General features: G+C 43.4%; 2 protein-coding genes across 2 annotated transcripts in view; one reads left to right on the top strand and one right to left on the bottom strand.

Moving 5' to 3' along the window:
• The window catches only part of elmod1 (ELMO domain containing 1), a 66587-nt gene extending 63820 nt beyond the window's left edge, over nt 1–2767 (bottom strand). The window contains exon 1 of the mRNA XM_062974602.1: nt 2605–2767. The gene's annotated coding sequence lies outside the window, so the exon portion shown is untranslated. The remainder of the gene's footprint in view (nt 1–2604) is intronic.
• Nucleotides 2768–6150: 3383 nt separating this feature from the next.
• Nucleotides 6151–15496, top strand: part of alkbh8 (alkB homolog 8, tRNA methyltransferase) — a 100503-nt gene continuing 91157 nt past the window's right edge. Inside the window, exon 1 of the mRNA XM_008108024.2 lies at nt 6151–6219. The gene's annotated coding sequence lies outside the window, so the exon portion shown is untranslated. The remainder of the gene's footprint in view (nt 6220–15496) is intronic.

The following is a 15496-nucleotide window of genomic DNA, read 5'->3' as shown; positions in this document are numbered from 1 at the left end:
TTAGTATCCACAGGGTCCAAGAATGGTCCAAGTTACAGCAGATACCAAGGGTCCATTGTATATAATAGGATGTGAATTTCTGCCAATTTGGGTATCCCGGGAGTCCAGGAAGCAAGCCCCAGTGTCAGTGATCCATTGTATATAATGGCATTTGAGCTTTCATGTTTTTTTTTGTATCCACAGTGGCCCAGGAACCAAATCTCAATGGGGACCAGTTTTCATGGAACCACCAAGATCCTAATAAGACAAAGATGAATTGGACCAAAGGGGCAAAACTTTATTAAAATCCATTTCCCTTCAAGACCAAACTTGGCACACAGAACCCCCATGACCCACTCTACATCCTGGCGCTGTTTGGAAGGGGGTGGACTATGGACGATGGGACTTGCATGAGGGAGTTGTAGTTCACCCGCACACTGAACCCAGCTGACATTGGGTCTAGACTAAATGGCTCAAGTACAGGCTATTTGTCAAATTGCATCTCTCTGTATAGATCATCTCGGGCACTTCAGTCAGCGGAGGAGGCCCTGATCTCAGTCCCACCCCTGTCACAAGCGTGGCTGGTGGGAACAAGAGAGGGGTCTTCTCCATGATCACTCCCTGCCTCTGGAACTCCCTCGCTAAAGAAATTAAAATGCCCCCCACCCTCCTCCCCTTTAGGAAACTGTTAAAGACACATCTATGCACCTTAGCATACGGAGAGGAGGAGGACTAGCATAACTGCCACCCCATAGCAGCTATGGTCTAAGTGAAACTACAACAAGGACTGGACATTTTCAGCAACTTGGTCAGTTAAATTGGTCCAGGTATACGCTTGCTCTGTGCAATAATATTTCTACTGATTGTCATGTTTAAATTTATTTTTCTAATGTGGAATTTTTATTATGTGTATGTTATTATCATTTTATACTTTTGATATTAATGAAGAAATTGTGGCATTGAATGTTTGCCGTTTATATGTATGTTAACCGCCCTGAGTCCCTCTGGGGAGAGAGGGCAGTTGAGAAATAAAGATTATTATTATTATTATTATTATTATTTGAAACACAACAAGATGAGTTCACAGCAGACATTCTGCTGGCTGTTGAATTTGACCACATGTCGGACACTTCCCAAGTGTCTAGGACTGTGTGATTATTATTATTATTATTGTATGACACAGCAAACAAGATAGATATGCTGGATTTCTTATCACAAAATCACAAGTCGTACACTTCCCAAGTGTCTAGGACTGTGTGATGTATTTTTGGATAATGTGCGCAGATCCCAGTAGGGTGGCCTTTTGCAGATCGTAATTTTGTCAATGTCTATTGTTTCCAAATGCCGGCTGAGATCTTTTGGCACGGCACCCAGTGTGCCGATCACCACCAGGACCACCTGCACTGGTTTCTGCCAGAGTCTTTGAAGTTCAATCTTGAGGTCCTGATAGAGGCTGAGTTTTTCCTGTTGTTTTTCGTCAATGCGACTGTCACCTGGGATGGCGACATCAATGATCCAAACCTTTTTCTTTTCCACAAAATTATTATTATTATTATTATTATTTTATTATGACACAGCAAACAAGATAGATATGCTGGATTTCATATCACAAAATCACAAGTCGAACACTTCCCAAGTGTCTAGGACTGTGTGATGTATTATTATTATTATTATTATTATTGACACAACGACGTTGTATGACACAGCAAACAAGATAGATATGCTGGATTTCGTTTCACAAAATCACAAGTCGAACACTTCCCAAGTGTCTAGGACTGTGTGATGTATTTTCGGATGATGCGTGCAGATCCCAGTAGGGTGGCCTTTTGCAGTTGGCTGATCGTAATTTTGTCAATGTCTATTGTTTCCAAATGGCGGCTGAGATCTTTTGGCACGGCACCCAATGTGCCCATCACCACCGGGACCACCTGCACTGGTTTCTGTTACTATTATTATTATTATTATACTACAACTGGAACAAGGGCAAACAATGCTTTTCTCAAATGACCCAGGCACCGTCGGGTCCTCAAGCTAGCCAAACTCCCCTTCCTGGGGCTCCTGACTTGCCTGCCTCCAGCTCAGTGGCCAAGAGGGTTGCAAAGGCTTTGGGGCCATGATTGCACCTTGCAGCCATACCAGCCCAGGCAGGAGAGGAAGAGCAATGAATGGAAGTGCCAAGAAGGGGAGCGCAGAGGCTTGCCGCAGATCTCCAGAGGCAGAGGAGAAGCCACAAGCCCAGTCAAGCGCCTCCCTGGCGTCCCATCTGTCTCCCTCCTTCTGGCCGTGCAGATGGGGGTCTCTGGAATCGGAACCCCGCGGGAGAGATGCGCTCCGCTCGCCCTGATAATTAATTGATCAGCAGTCGCTAGGCGACCCACGCGCCGGGCTGGGCTGGCTCCTTTCCCAACCCCCCTTGAACACCAGCAGCCATTGAACCTCGAAATAATCCAGCGGGGAAGCGAAAAAGGGACTCTCTTTACAAACGCCCCACCCTAAGGGTCCCAAATTCTGCAAAATGTGATGCAAAGAAAGAAGGAAGGAAGGAAGCATGCCCGCGTTCCTATTGTGGGTTTTGTTTTGCACAAGGAAAGGTCACGGGAAGGGAACGCCTGCGGACTGGCTCACCTCTTTGCTCGCCTCTCAGGGTCCCATCCTCGCCCCCGCCGGCTGCACAGGAGCCCGTGGCGCGCTCCCGGGTTTGGCGAAGTCCGGGGAAAGGAAGGCGCCAGAGGAGCGAGCGGGTCCTGCTGCTGCAGCTTCCCCGGAGATGAATGCAAGAAGAGGAGGAGAGCGCGGCGCTCTTCCCGCCCCCTGCTGGCCAGCGGGGGAACTGCGCCCAAAATACAGGGGCCTCTACCGCAAGCGGGGCAAACTTCTGCCCTCCAGGTGTTTTGGACTTCAACTCCCACAATTCCTAACAGCCGGTAGGCTGTTAGGAATTGTGGGAGTTGAAGTCCAAAACACCTGGAGGGCAGAAGTTTGCCATAGCTGCAAGGATATTCAATGCTGATCAAGGTGATCAATTGCAACATTCACGCTTGCCTCAAACAGACAAGAGTTCTTTTTCCCACCCTAGACATTCCAAAGATAAATATATAAACCCCACTCGCCTAGTCTCCAACAGACCTCACAACCTCTGAGGATGCCTGCCATAGATGTGGGCGAAACACCAGGAGAGAATGCTTCTGGTACATGGCCACACAGCCCTGAAAACTCACAGGAACCCAATATCTCTATATCTAAAGCAGTGGTAAAGATGCTTTAAGTATATATAGGTAAAGGTAAAGGTTTTCCCCTGACGTTAAGTCCAGTCGTGACCGACTCTGGGGGTTGGTGCTCATCTCCATTTCTAAGTCGAAGAGCCGGCGTTGTCCGTAGACACCTCCAGACATGTGGCCGACCTGACTGCATGGAGCGCTGTTACCTTCCCGCCAGAGCAGTACCTATTGATCTACTCACATTTGCATGTTTTCAAATTGCTAGGTTGGCAGGAGTTGGGGCTAACAGCGGGCGCTCATTCCGCTCCCGGAATTTGAACCTGGGACCTTTCGGTCTGCAAGTTCAGCAGCTCAGCGTTTTAACACACACTATATATATATATATATATATATATATATATATATATAATATATATATATATATATATATATATATATATATATATATATATAATTGAAGCATTTTCATTTCTGATATATGAATATATGAATATATATCCATATCCCTGAGGCTTTTTACATTAAGAAAGTAGTTGATAGATCAAAGCTAAGCAGCACATTAATGAAAGTATGACATATCCACAGAGACAGTGCAAAGGGGAACTGCTGTGCAGCATAACAACAACAACAACAACAGCAACAATTTCATTTATATTCCACCCCATCTTTACTAGGGGACTCGGGATAGCTTACAGACAGCAACAGTGTAAAGCAGATACATAGAATATACAACAGAATTATCTGAAATAAATAAAACAAACACAGAGTGATATAACAACATACATAAAAGCATAGATGCACCCCCTGGCCTTGGCCTTGGTTTGTGCAACAGAAGTTCACACATCCTTTCATTGACTGGGACTTGAGCTACACTGCCCTATATCCCAGGATCTGATTCTAGGTTATCTGCTTATCCCAGATTATCTGGCAGTGTAGATTTATATAATCCAGTTCAAAGCATATAATCTGGGATCAGATCCAGTGTAGATCCAGCCTGGGAAGACTAAATACTCTCAAACCAGAATCCAAAATCAAGATCTGGTCTGGATTTGGAAGCCAAAACAGTCAACCTAGGTTAATACTTGGATGAAAGATCATCAACCAATGCAAGTTGAACATCCTGTATTCAAAATGCTTGGGACCAGAAGAATTCTGAATTTCGGATTCTGGCATATATGTAATGAAATACCCTGGAGATGGTCAATAATTCTAAACACAAAATTCACTTATGCTTCATGTATATATCTTCTGCACATAGCCTGGATGTTATTTTATACACAATTATTACTGGTGCATGAAACTAAGGTTGCGTACCATCACAAAGCAAAAGGACCATTGTCTCAGCCACCTATGTAGACAATTTTCAATTCTGGAGTATTTTGGATAGAGGAATTCTGCCCATGGCTGTTATTTCAGAGTGAGGAATCACCTCTGAGGATTTCTTGCTCAAAAAATCCCATTAATTCGCCATAGATCAAAGGGTGGCTTGAAGGCACACACACACACATGCTCCAGCCTCTTGTTTAACTGTATGGCTGGGGGTTGGACTGGATGGCCCTTACGGTTTCTTCCAATTCTATGATTCTATGGCATTTAAGATGTCATATTTTCCTGTGGTCCATGACCAAAACAAAAACACATAAATCAAAATGCTGAGGAGAAGGTTAAGTTAAGAAACTTTCTCCTTGACATACTAATTACCCGTCAGTTTATTTTTATCTCATATTCCTCTCAGGAATTTGATTCAAGGCAGCTTACGGAATAAGGAGAGATACAAAGAAAACCACACATAGCTTAACACATACAAAAGTTAAGATTAAAATATTAAACTGTCTTTAGATTTAACACTACATTAATATATTATAATGTAGATGAATAGATCAGCACAGCACTGAAACAGCAAACATGTTATATTAAGCAATCAGTTCACAAACACCTGCTGTCATAGAAAAGGCAGAAAGCTAGCCAGAAGGGAGCCAACCTAGCCTTCCTAGAAAGGGAGTTCAAGCATGTAGGGTCAGCCACAGAGAAGGTCCTCCCTTTCTCCTTCTTTTCACTAGGCCAGGCATGGGCCAACTTTGTCCCTCCGGGTGTTTTGGACTTCAACTCCCACAATTCCTAACAGTCGGTAGCACTAGGCTAATACACCATTGTAAACAGCTGGGGAATGAATCTCAATGGTCCAAGTAAGTGGTTGCAGGACACAGGCCTTGGTGGGATCCTAGTAAGTGGTTTCAGGATGAAGAGTTCAGGCATAGATAGACTGGGTGGGTTAAAGCAGGCAAACAAGAAAAAAAATGATAAGAATGCAAGTGCTGAGACACAAAGGGTGTTTCGCATCAACTATCCCAAGTCCTTCCTTTATCTGACTGCCTTATCTAGCTTTTCTCACTTGAAGAAAGACCCATTTCCTCTCTTCATCTGAGCTCATAGCTTTCTTTGATGTCCTTTCAAGCCCGGAAGCCAAGAAAGGCCTCAAGTCAGCTGTTGCCAAAGTCTTTTTCTACTGCTCTGCATTTACTTGCAACTCAGGTCAAAGGGGACACTTGTAGTCCTTCTTCTGTGTTGTCGAAGGCTTTCATGCCTGGAATCACTGGGTTGCTGTGAGTTTTCCACACTGTATGGCCATGTTCCAGAAGCATTCACTCCTGACATAGATATGGACGAAATGTTGGGAGAGAATGCTTCTGTAACATGGCCATACATCATGGAAAGCTCACAGCAACCTAGTCCACCTTCTGTCTTCAATTTTGAGGCTTTTCTTGGCCTCCTTCCCACACCTTACTGCAGAAGTTTTAACTGAAGGCCCTTCCACACAGCTATATAGCCCAGAATATCAAGGCAGAAAATCCCACAATACACGATCTGCTTTGAACTGGGAGATCTGAGTCCACACTGCCATATATTCCAGCAGAACGTGTGGGATTTTATTCAGCTGTGTGGAAGAGGCCTGAGAATAGCAGCTGGTTCTCCTTTCCTGAAGCCAGGAACTGGGAGCAGGCAAGATAAGGCAGTTCCTCTGGTTAGTCCTACCTGATATTGTGTAGTTTGTGTGTGTTTAGCAATTTCCCCGGTTTGACTGTTCTGTAAACTCTTGTATGTTATTCACTTAACAGCTGTGGTCCATGGGTGAGTCCTATCCTTCCACATGCATGTAAGAAAATATGGTTCTTCAGGCTTGCACCCAAGCTGTATAGTGCAAAGAAATGTTATCCATTTGGCATGAAGGAGCCCCAGGTGGTCTACTCCCCTTATAGTCTGAAGAGGTAGATTCCAGACATGCCTGTTTGTAACATTGTCTGACAGAACTAGGTTAATGCTTACAAAGGTTACTCCTTTTGGATAACAAATCCCAGCAGCAGCATTGGGCATTTGATTCAGGCCGCTCTGAACTAGCTCTGAACTAGGCCATGACGGTTAGAAGCTGAACATGAGACCTGATGCCATGGAAAGCTTTGCATTTCAAGCTGGGAGAGGAGATATTAAATTTCTCAGTATAGTGTAGGTATACCTGCACTGGTGCATTTGATATGTCTGTCTCACTCAGAGATACAGATTATTACTCAGGGATACACTGAACCAGCCTTTGGGTTTGCCAAACAACAAAGCCAGCCCCGTGATGAGGAAGACTGAGCAGTTGCTTCAGGAGGCAGATATTGAGATCTAGGGAAAAGACTGATGACAGATTTGTTGTTCTCACACACCTTGATCTTCATGTGCTACATTTACCTAAGGAGAAATAGAGGTTTCTTACCTTTCAGCGTTTCATAGATAAATCAGCACACATGACGCCAAACAACATCAATGTGTGATCAAGATGGCAAAAACTTATAACTGAGGAAGGATATACAAACTAGGAGAGGCTGCACCAGTTTGCTTTTGCCTGGCTTACTGGGAAGGATAAGATTTTACCCCTTCCTTTCTCCTCCTTCTGCCAGATGAGTTAATTGAGTGCAAACTGTTTTTGCAATTTGAACTCAATTTACAACAAGAGCTGATAGCACATTGTTAATTAACCATATGTAATCTGTATAGGACATCCCTAGGTCATGACTATGAGGGACAGAGAGTTTCATCTATGCTAATGATTGTGCCATCACCGCTTAAGCAGGAAGCTTTGAAATAATTGAACAGAAGCTCTTTGAAGCTTTAGGTGCCCTTACCGCCCATTACAGAGAAAACCAGGTGATTCCAAACCATCTAAAATGCAGAGTTGTGCTTTTCACCTTAAGAACAGACAAGCATCTTGAGCTCTGAGGATTACCCGGGAAGGAATCCCACTGGAGCATTGCAGCACACCAAAATACTTGGGAATCACACTGGAATGTGCTTTGACCTACAAAAAGCACTGCTTGGATATCAAGCAAAAAGTGGGTGCTAGAAATAATATCATACGAAAGCTGACTGGCACAAGCTGGGGATCACAGCCAGAAACAGTGAAGACATCTGCCCTTGCGCTTTGCTACTCTGCTGCTGAATACACATGACCAGTGTGGAATACATCTCACCACATTAAAACAGTGGATATGGCCCTTAATGAGACTTGCCATATTATCACAGGATGTCTACGCCCCACACCACTGGGGAAATTATATTATTTAGCCGGTATTGCACCGCCTAACGTCTGTTGGGAAGTAGCAGCCTGTAATGAAAGGCCCATCCTCTGTTCAGATATCAATCAGCATGCCAACGCCTTACATCTAGAAACAACTTCCAAAGATCCACAGAGATACTTGCAGGAACACCTCAGCAAGTGAGAGTCCCAAAGTGACAGGTTAAAACCTGGAACCTCAATCAGTGGCTGATACCAGATGAGAAACTCCCTGCTGGGCACATAGAAGACTGGGCAACTTGGAAGGTGCTGAACAGACTGCACTCTGGCACCACGAGATGCAGAGCCAATCTTATGACATGGGGCTACAAAGTGGAGTCCACGACATGTGAGAGTGGAGAAGAGCAAACCACAGACCACTTACTATGATGCAACCTGAGCCCTGCCACATGCACAGTGGTGGACGACCTTCTCACAGTGACACCAGAGGCACTCAAACTGGCCAGCTTCAGGTCAAAGGAAATCTAGTATAATGTCAAGTTTTTAACTTCGTTTGTGTATTTAAACACATTATAATTGTATCCTAAATTTGCTTTTGACACGCTAAATAAAATACCACGTTAAGCAATTTAGGCAAGTCAGAATCCGCACCTGATTACTGCAAGCTCTCTTCACTTCTGAAATATAATTTGTGCATGAGTTAGATGATGAAGAATTGCGTTGCTCCAGCAGTAGAAACCCTAGTTACTTCATTCAGACATATGCCAGCCAAATGGTTCAAGAACTAAGAAATTAACACAACGCTGTAAAGGAATACACCCCAGTTTAAGCATATAAAGGGGAAAGGAGCTAAAATGTTTTTCTGGGCTGAAGCCAAAACCTGTAAACCTGACTCTGCTTGGATCAATGGGATCTATGTCACAGACATACAAATCAATTAACATTGTAGAGTGTTCAGCACATCAGTGTCGGTACAAGAATCAAGCACACTCTTTCCTGCAGTCTAGGATAGAAAGTGAAATATTATACAAGACCATCTCAAGAGCTGACTGTGACTTTTAATCCAATAAATTGCACTCATTTTAGTAAATTAATTGATTAAGACAGTCAGTTCTTTCTGCAACAGCTTATGTCTTAGTCAAACACTAATGGTAAAAAATAAAAGGACATGCTTGAGCAAGTGGACTATAGATTATAAATAAATTTGCCTTAGCAGGAATTATCTTATAAGAGGTATTCTACATAACATATTATGCATGGTGGAATGCTGCTTCTAAGATGGAATTGGCAAAATGAAGGTTAAAGAAAACCTTGACTGTTGTCCAGAGAGCATTTCCTTTGGATGCCCTCAAAATGTGTAATGATCTACCAGAATTTTTTTTTCCAGTTCCAGACACTGTCTGAATTTATATTTATGAATTGTCACTCCAGGCCAGGATAAACAGCTTCAGAAGCTTCAAGGATAGGCAAAAATGACCAAATGTGTTTTGGACCAAGAGTAAGATTTACTTTAGGCTTACAGAAAAGCAAAAAGAAAAAACAAGGCACATGCATGTGGGTACCAGCCTAGCTTGTATAGGAGGGATAACGGTAAGGGTTTTCCCCGACATTAAGTCTAATCGTGTCCGACTCTGGGTGTTGGTACTCATCTCCATTTCTAAGTTGAAGCGCCAGTGTTATCCATAGACACCTCTAAGGTGGCTGGCATGATTGCATGGAATGCTGTTACCTTCCCACCAGAGCGGTACCTATTGATCTTATTTATTTATTTATTTATTTACAGTATTTATATTCCGCCCTTCTCACCCCGAAGGGGACTCAGGGCAGATCACATTATAACACACATAGGGCAAACATTCAATGCCCATAAACACATCAAACAGAGACTGAGAGACACACGCAGAGGCAAGTTAACCTTCTTCTGAGGGGATGTTCGATTCTGGCCACAGGGGGGAGCAGCTGCTTCATCATCCACACTGACGGCACTTCCTCATTCCAGGTCGTAAATTAGTTAATCTTGCCTCCCCACTTTATAAGTGGTACCTTATCTCCTACTTGATAGATGCAACTATCTTTCGGGTTGCTAGGTCAGCAACGAGCAGGGGCTATTTTTTTTAATTTTTAATTGACGGGTGCTCACCCCGCCACGGGCTGGCCTCGAACTCATGACCTCATGGTCAGAGTGATTTAAGGCAGCTGCTCAACAGCTGCGCCACAGCCCGGCCCCTACTCACATTTGCCTGTTTTCAAACTGCTAGGTTGGCAGAAGCTGGGGCTAACAGCAGGAGCTTGCCCTGCTCTCCAGATTCAAACCAGCAACCTTTCTCTCAGCAAGTTCAGCAGCTCAGCAGTTTAACTCACTGTGCCACTGGGGGCTAGGAGAGATAAATGGTGTCTTTTAGAGCAATGCTTTATAGTTCATATAGTTCATAAGCAAGACGAACTCCAACTCCTAGCACAGCACCACACATACGATGTCATAGGCATCACTGAAACCTGGTGGGATGACTCCCATCACTGGAATTTAACCATTGAGGGCTATAACCTCTTTCACAGAAATAGAACAAAGGGGAGAGGAGGGGGAGTAGCTTTATATGTCAAAAACAGTGCAGAAGAAATGCAAGACTGTAATCCGGGAAACCAGCTTGAAAGCATCTGGATAAGAATCAAGGGAACCGGGACTCAAAAAGATCTTGTCGTGGGTGTCTACTACAGACCGCCGAGTCAGGATGAAGGACTTGATGAAGCCTTCTGTCAACAGCTGACCAAACAGGCACAAAGAAGAGATATAGTAGTCATGGGCGATTTCAATTATCCCGATATCTGCTGGAAAACAAACTCAGCTAAGAGTACAAAGTCCAACAAATTCCTCACTTGCCTTGCAGATAATTTTATGGTCCAGAAGGTAGAAGAGGCAACAAGGGGATCCGCAACTCTTGATCTAATCTTAACAAATGTGGAAGACCTGATCAATACAGTTGAAGTGGTTGGATCCTTAGGGGCAAGTGACCATGTGCTCCTGCAGTTTGCAATACAAAGGAATGCTGAAACTAAGACAAGTCAAACACGCATTCTGGACTTTAAGAGAGCTGACTTCCAAAAAATGAAGGAATTACTGAGCGGCATTCCATGGACGCCGATATTAAAAAACAAGGGAGTTAAGGATGGATGGGAGTTTTTCAAAAGTGAAATACTCAAGGCGCAAATGCAAACAGTGCCAACAAAGAAGAAAAATAAGACAAGTGCAAAGAAGCCAGAAGTCCAAAGAACTTCTAACTGAGCTAAAGCTCAAAAGTGACATGCACAAGAAGTGGAAAAGGGGAGAAATCACCAAAGAAGAATTCAAACGTATAGCCAACACCTGTAGGGAAAAGGTTCGCAAGGCTAAAGCGCAAAATGAGCTCAGGCTTGCCAGGGACATAAAAAACAACAAAAAAGGCTTTTTTGCTTACGTTGGTAGAAAAAGGAAGAAAAAGGAGGCGATAGGGCCATTGCAAGGAGAAGATGGGGTGATGGCGACAGGGGACAGGGAAAAGGCAGAACTACTTAATGCCTTCTTTGCCTCGGTCTTCTCAGAAAAAGAAAGCCATCTTCAACCTCAGCAACACGGAATGGACGAAGGATTGGGGGAAATCCAACCCCAAATAGGGAAACAAGTTGTCCAGGAACACCTGGCCACTCTAAACGAATTCAAGTCCCCAGGGCCAGATCAGCTACACCCAAGAGTACTGAAGGAACTAGCGGAAGTTATTTCAGAACCACTGGCAATTATCTTCGAGAGTTCTTGGAGAACGGGAGAAGTCCCAGCAGATTGGAGGAGGGCGAATGTGGTCCCTATCTTCAAGAAGGGAAAAAAGAACGACCCAAACAATTACCGTCCGGTCAGCCTCACATCAATACCAGGCAAAATTCTGGAAAAGATCATTAAGGAAGTGGTCTGCGAACACTTAGAAACAAATGCGGTCATTGCTAATAGTCAACACGGATTTACCAAAAACAAGTCATGCCAGACTAATCTGATCTCTTTTTTCGATAGAGTTACGAGTTGGGTCGATACAGGGAATGCTGTGGATGTAGCCTACCTGGATTTCAGTAAGGCCTTCGACAAAGTCCCCCACGACCTTCTGGCAAACAAACTAGTAAAATGTGGGCTAGACAAAACTACGGTTAGGTGGATCTGTAATTGGCTAAGCGAACGAACCCAAAGGGTGCTCACCAATGCGTCGTCTTCATCATGGAAAGAAGTGACAAGTGGAGTGCCGCAGGGCTCCGTCCTGGGCCCGGTTCTGTTCAACATCTTTATTAACGACTTAGATGAAGGGTTAGAAGGCACAATCATCAAGTTTGCAGACGACACAAAACTGGGAGGGATAGCTAACACTCCAGAAGACAGGAGCAGAATTCAAAACGATCTTGACAGACTAGAGAGATGGGCCAAAACTAACAAAATGAAGTTCAACAGGGACAAATGCAAGATACTTCACTTCGGCAGAAAAAATGGAAATCAAAGATACAGAATGGGGGACGCCTGGCTTGACAGCAGTGTGTGCGAAAAAGACCTTGGAGTCCTCGTGGACAACAAGTTAAACATGAGCCAACAATGTGATGCGGCTGCTAAAAAAGCCAATGGGATTCTGGCCTGCATCAATAGGGGAATAGCGTCTAGATCCAGGGAAGTTATGCTCCCCCTCTATTCTGCCTTGGTCAGACCACACCTGGAATACTGTGTCCAATTTTGGGCACCACAGTTGAAGGGAGATGTTGACAAGCTGGAAAGCGTCCAGAGGAGGGCGACTAAAATGATTAAGGGTCTGGAGAACAAGCCCTATGAGGAGCGGCTTAAAGAGCTGGGCATGTTTAGCCTGCAGAAGAGAAGGCTGAGAGGAGACATGATAGCCATGTACAAATACGTGAAGGGAAGTCATAGGGAGGAGGGAGCAAGCTTGTTTTCTGCTGCCCTGCAGACTAGGACACGGAACAATGGCTTCAAACTACAGGAAAGGAGATTCCACCTGAACATCAGGAAGAACTTCCTCACTGTGAGAGCTGTTCGACAGTGGAACTCTCTCCCCGGGGCCGTGGTGGAAGCTCCTTCCTTGGAGGCTTTTAAGCAGAGGCTGGATGGCCATCTGTCGGGGGTGCTTTGAATGCGATTTCCTGCTTCTTAGCAGGGGGTTAGACTAGATGGCCCATGTGGTCTCTTCCAACTCTACTATTCTATGATTCTATGATTCTATCTTTACTACCTAGCCAATCCTGGTCAGGAGGGCATGGCTTTTGCCTGATTACAGCATTTCCTGTTCTCTAAATATGGACATGTCATGTAGGCATTTCAGGCAAAAAGCAGCTATCAACCATGCATTGGCCACTACTTGGTCCATCCAATCATAAAGCAAGGAGAAGGAGGGCAGAAGCATAACTTCTTTGCATAACTCAACAATTTCAACACAATTGTTCAGCATGGTGTTTGAAAACAAAAATCGTTCTCTGTCTCACAATACTATGTATATGCTTTTATAGACATTGAGTTGTTGTTGTCTTGATCCACTGGGAGAATTAGGAAAGAAATACTACTACTAGAAGTGTTAGCGTAAAATAACAATTTTACACAATGTGTTTTATGCTGTGTGCTGATCTGTTACAGAGAGCCTGATCAACTCCATCTTGTCAATAGCTGATATCTCGCTAGAAGTAGGTCAGATTCATAGGAGTGGTAGTACAAAACATCTGGGTCTGTTGTTTCTCACCTCTTCTCTTGGCAAACTCCAGCATATTTTTATTGGCTTAGAATCATAGAATAGTAGAGTTGGAAGAGACCTCATGGGCCATCCAGGCTTGTGTCATATTAGCACAGCTTCAGCTTAGTTAAGCCTTACAACTTGAAATCTAATGATGCTTTATCCTTCTGGGGGTATACTGTGAAGAAGCAGAACAATAGTGATGGAAAGATTGCTAATAAGCAAAACCTGCTTGCTCGCTACTTAGAACAAAATAATGAAAGTCAAGACACCACTCCAACTCATTATAAATGAGTGAGTACACAATCAAAATATTCCTGACAGTTAGCTATCCAGCCTCTATTTCAAAAACTTCATAGCAAAAAGCTCCATCAATCACACTCCTATGACAGCATATTCCACTGTTGAACAGCCCTTACCATCAAGAAGTTCTTCCTAATATTTAGTTGGAGTCTCTGTAGTTTGAATCCATTGCTCTGTGTCCTGCTCTGGAACAGAAAATAAGCTTGCTCTATCTTTAATATAGCATCCTTTCAAATATTTAAACATAGCTATTTTAACTCCCTCTTCTCTAGGCTAAATCTAGGCAACTTATAGCCACTCAAGTTTTGATTTTCAGAGCTTTGACCCTTTCAGCCATCCATAGGCCAAATCAAAGTGTGAAGGCCAGATGTATTTCTTACCAATATGGACATTTTCTAGAGGTGTATATTCAAGAGCAAGCCCCAATGCAATAGCTCCAGGAGGAAAACTAGAGCTTCTTTCATGTAACATCTTCTAGAGCTTTAAATAGTCTCTTCTCACCAACTCCAGCTTGGAGAAAAATTTAGAATAATCTTTTTGAATGTTTGGGGACTCTATGAAAGCTACCTTTTTGGATGACAAGTCCCAGAATCTCTCACTAGCATGGTTGCTTGGTAGTTGGAAGTCTTATTTCCCTAAAATATGTTTTAATAGACCAGATAATCTTTTCAGGTGGAACTTTCCTTATTCCCGTTCTTTCATGCGGCACATAGAAAACGAAAATGCTCCCACTAATGGCTTCTTTAAGATGAACCAGCCCATTTAATATTTGAAATTGTCTTGAACTAAATGACTGAATAGCTTTGCATTATGGATTTGGTTGCATCACAGCTTTACACAGTTATGACTTCTGATCCCCCCCCCCCCCCTCCAATCGCTTATCTAGTGGTTCCTCTTCATTACATTGTCATGCTGAACTGATGTATTTAATGAAATGTTGTCATATGAGCTCTGGATCTCTCTGGTGTAGTTAACAGTCAATTTAAATTCTATTGGTGTATAAATGTAAAAGTAGGGTTTCCAATCTTTGTTTCTTTTTTTTCTCATGGTGAACGTAATCTGCAATTCAGTTGCTGAGCAGTTTCCCAGTTTGAATAGGTCCTTCTGGAGTAATTTGCTGGGGATTTGACACCATCAATCATTTGGCAGCAAGTACGCAATATTGGCTGTTTCCTGATCTTTTTTGATTTCAGACTATTTATGACTCCATTAAATAACGTTAATTAGTCCCTTGGAGGCAACTATTGCATACCTGGCTCCACCACAGACTCTATTTATTAAAATAGCAAGGAATTGGCTGCCACCTTAAAGATTTCTATTGTAGATTAGCTGTCCCCTTGAGGGTTCTGTAATGAAATTGTCCACTCTCCCTGTGATATTTGCCTGTGCCGATTAGTCCCTCTGGATACAGTGATCTTTTGCTCCATTTTGGTGCCCTTTAGAAAGAGGAATGAGTGTATGAGCTGTTACCCCTTGTTGCAAGATATATCTGTTTGCCCTTAACATGCTGGTCCTAGTTAAAAGTAAGGTGTTCATCCATGTACCTGTCTTTGTGGAGTTTAATTTGAAAGGAGATTCTGATGGGCATAGAAACTTCTGTAAGAAACGTTATAGAAGCCACAGGCAAAGAGTCGAGCAAATTCTGGATATGAGGGGCTGCTTTCTTTAGAGGCATAAAGTGCTACTTTCTTTTGACACACACACAC

The sequence above is a fragment of the Anolis carolinensis genome, chromosome 3, assembly GCF_035594765.1.
Source record: "Anolis carolinensis isolate JA03-04 chromosome 3, rAnoCar3.1.pri, whole genome shotgun sequence".
NCBI lineage: Eukaryota > Metazoa > Chordata > Lepidosauria > Squamata > Dactyloidae > Anolis > Anolis carolinensis.
Note: the sequence above shows the minus strand (reverse complement) of the source record. Positions and strands in the feature narration are given on the sequence as shown.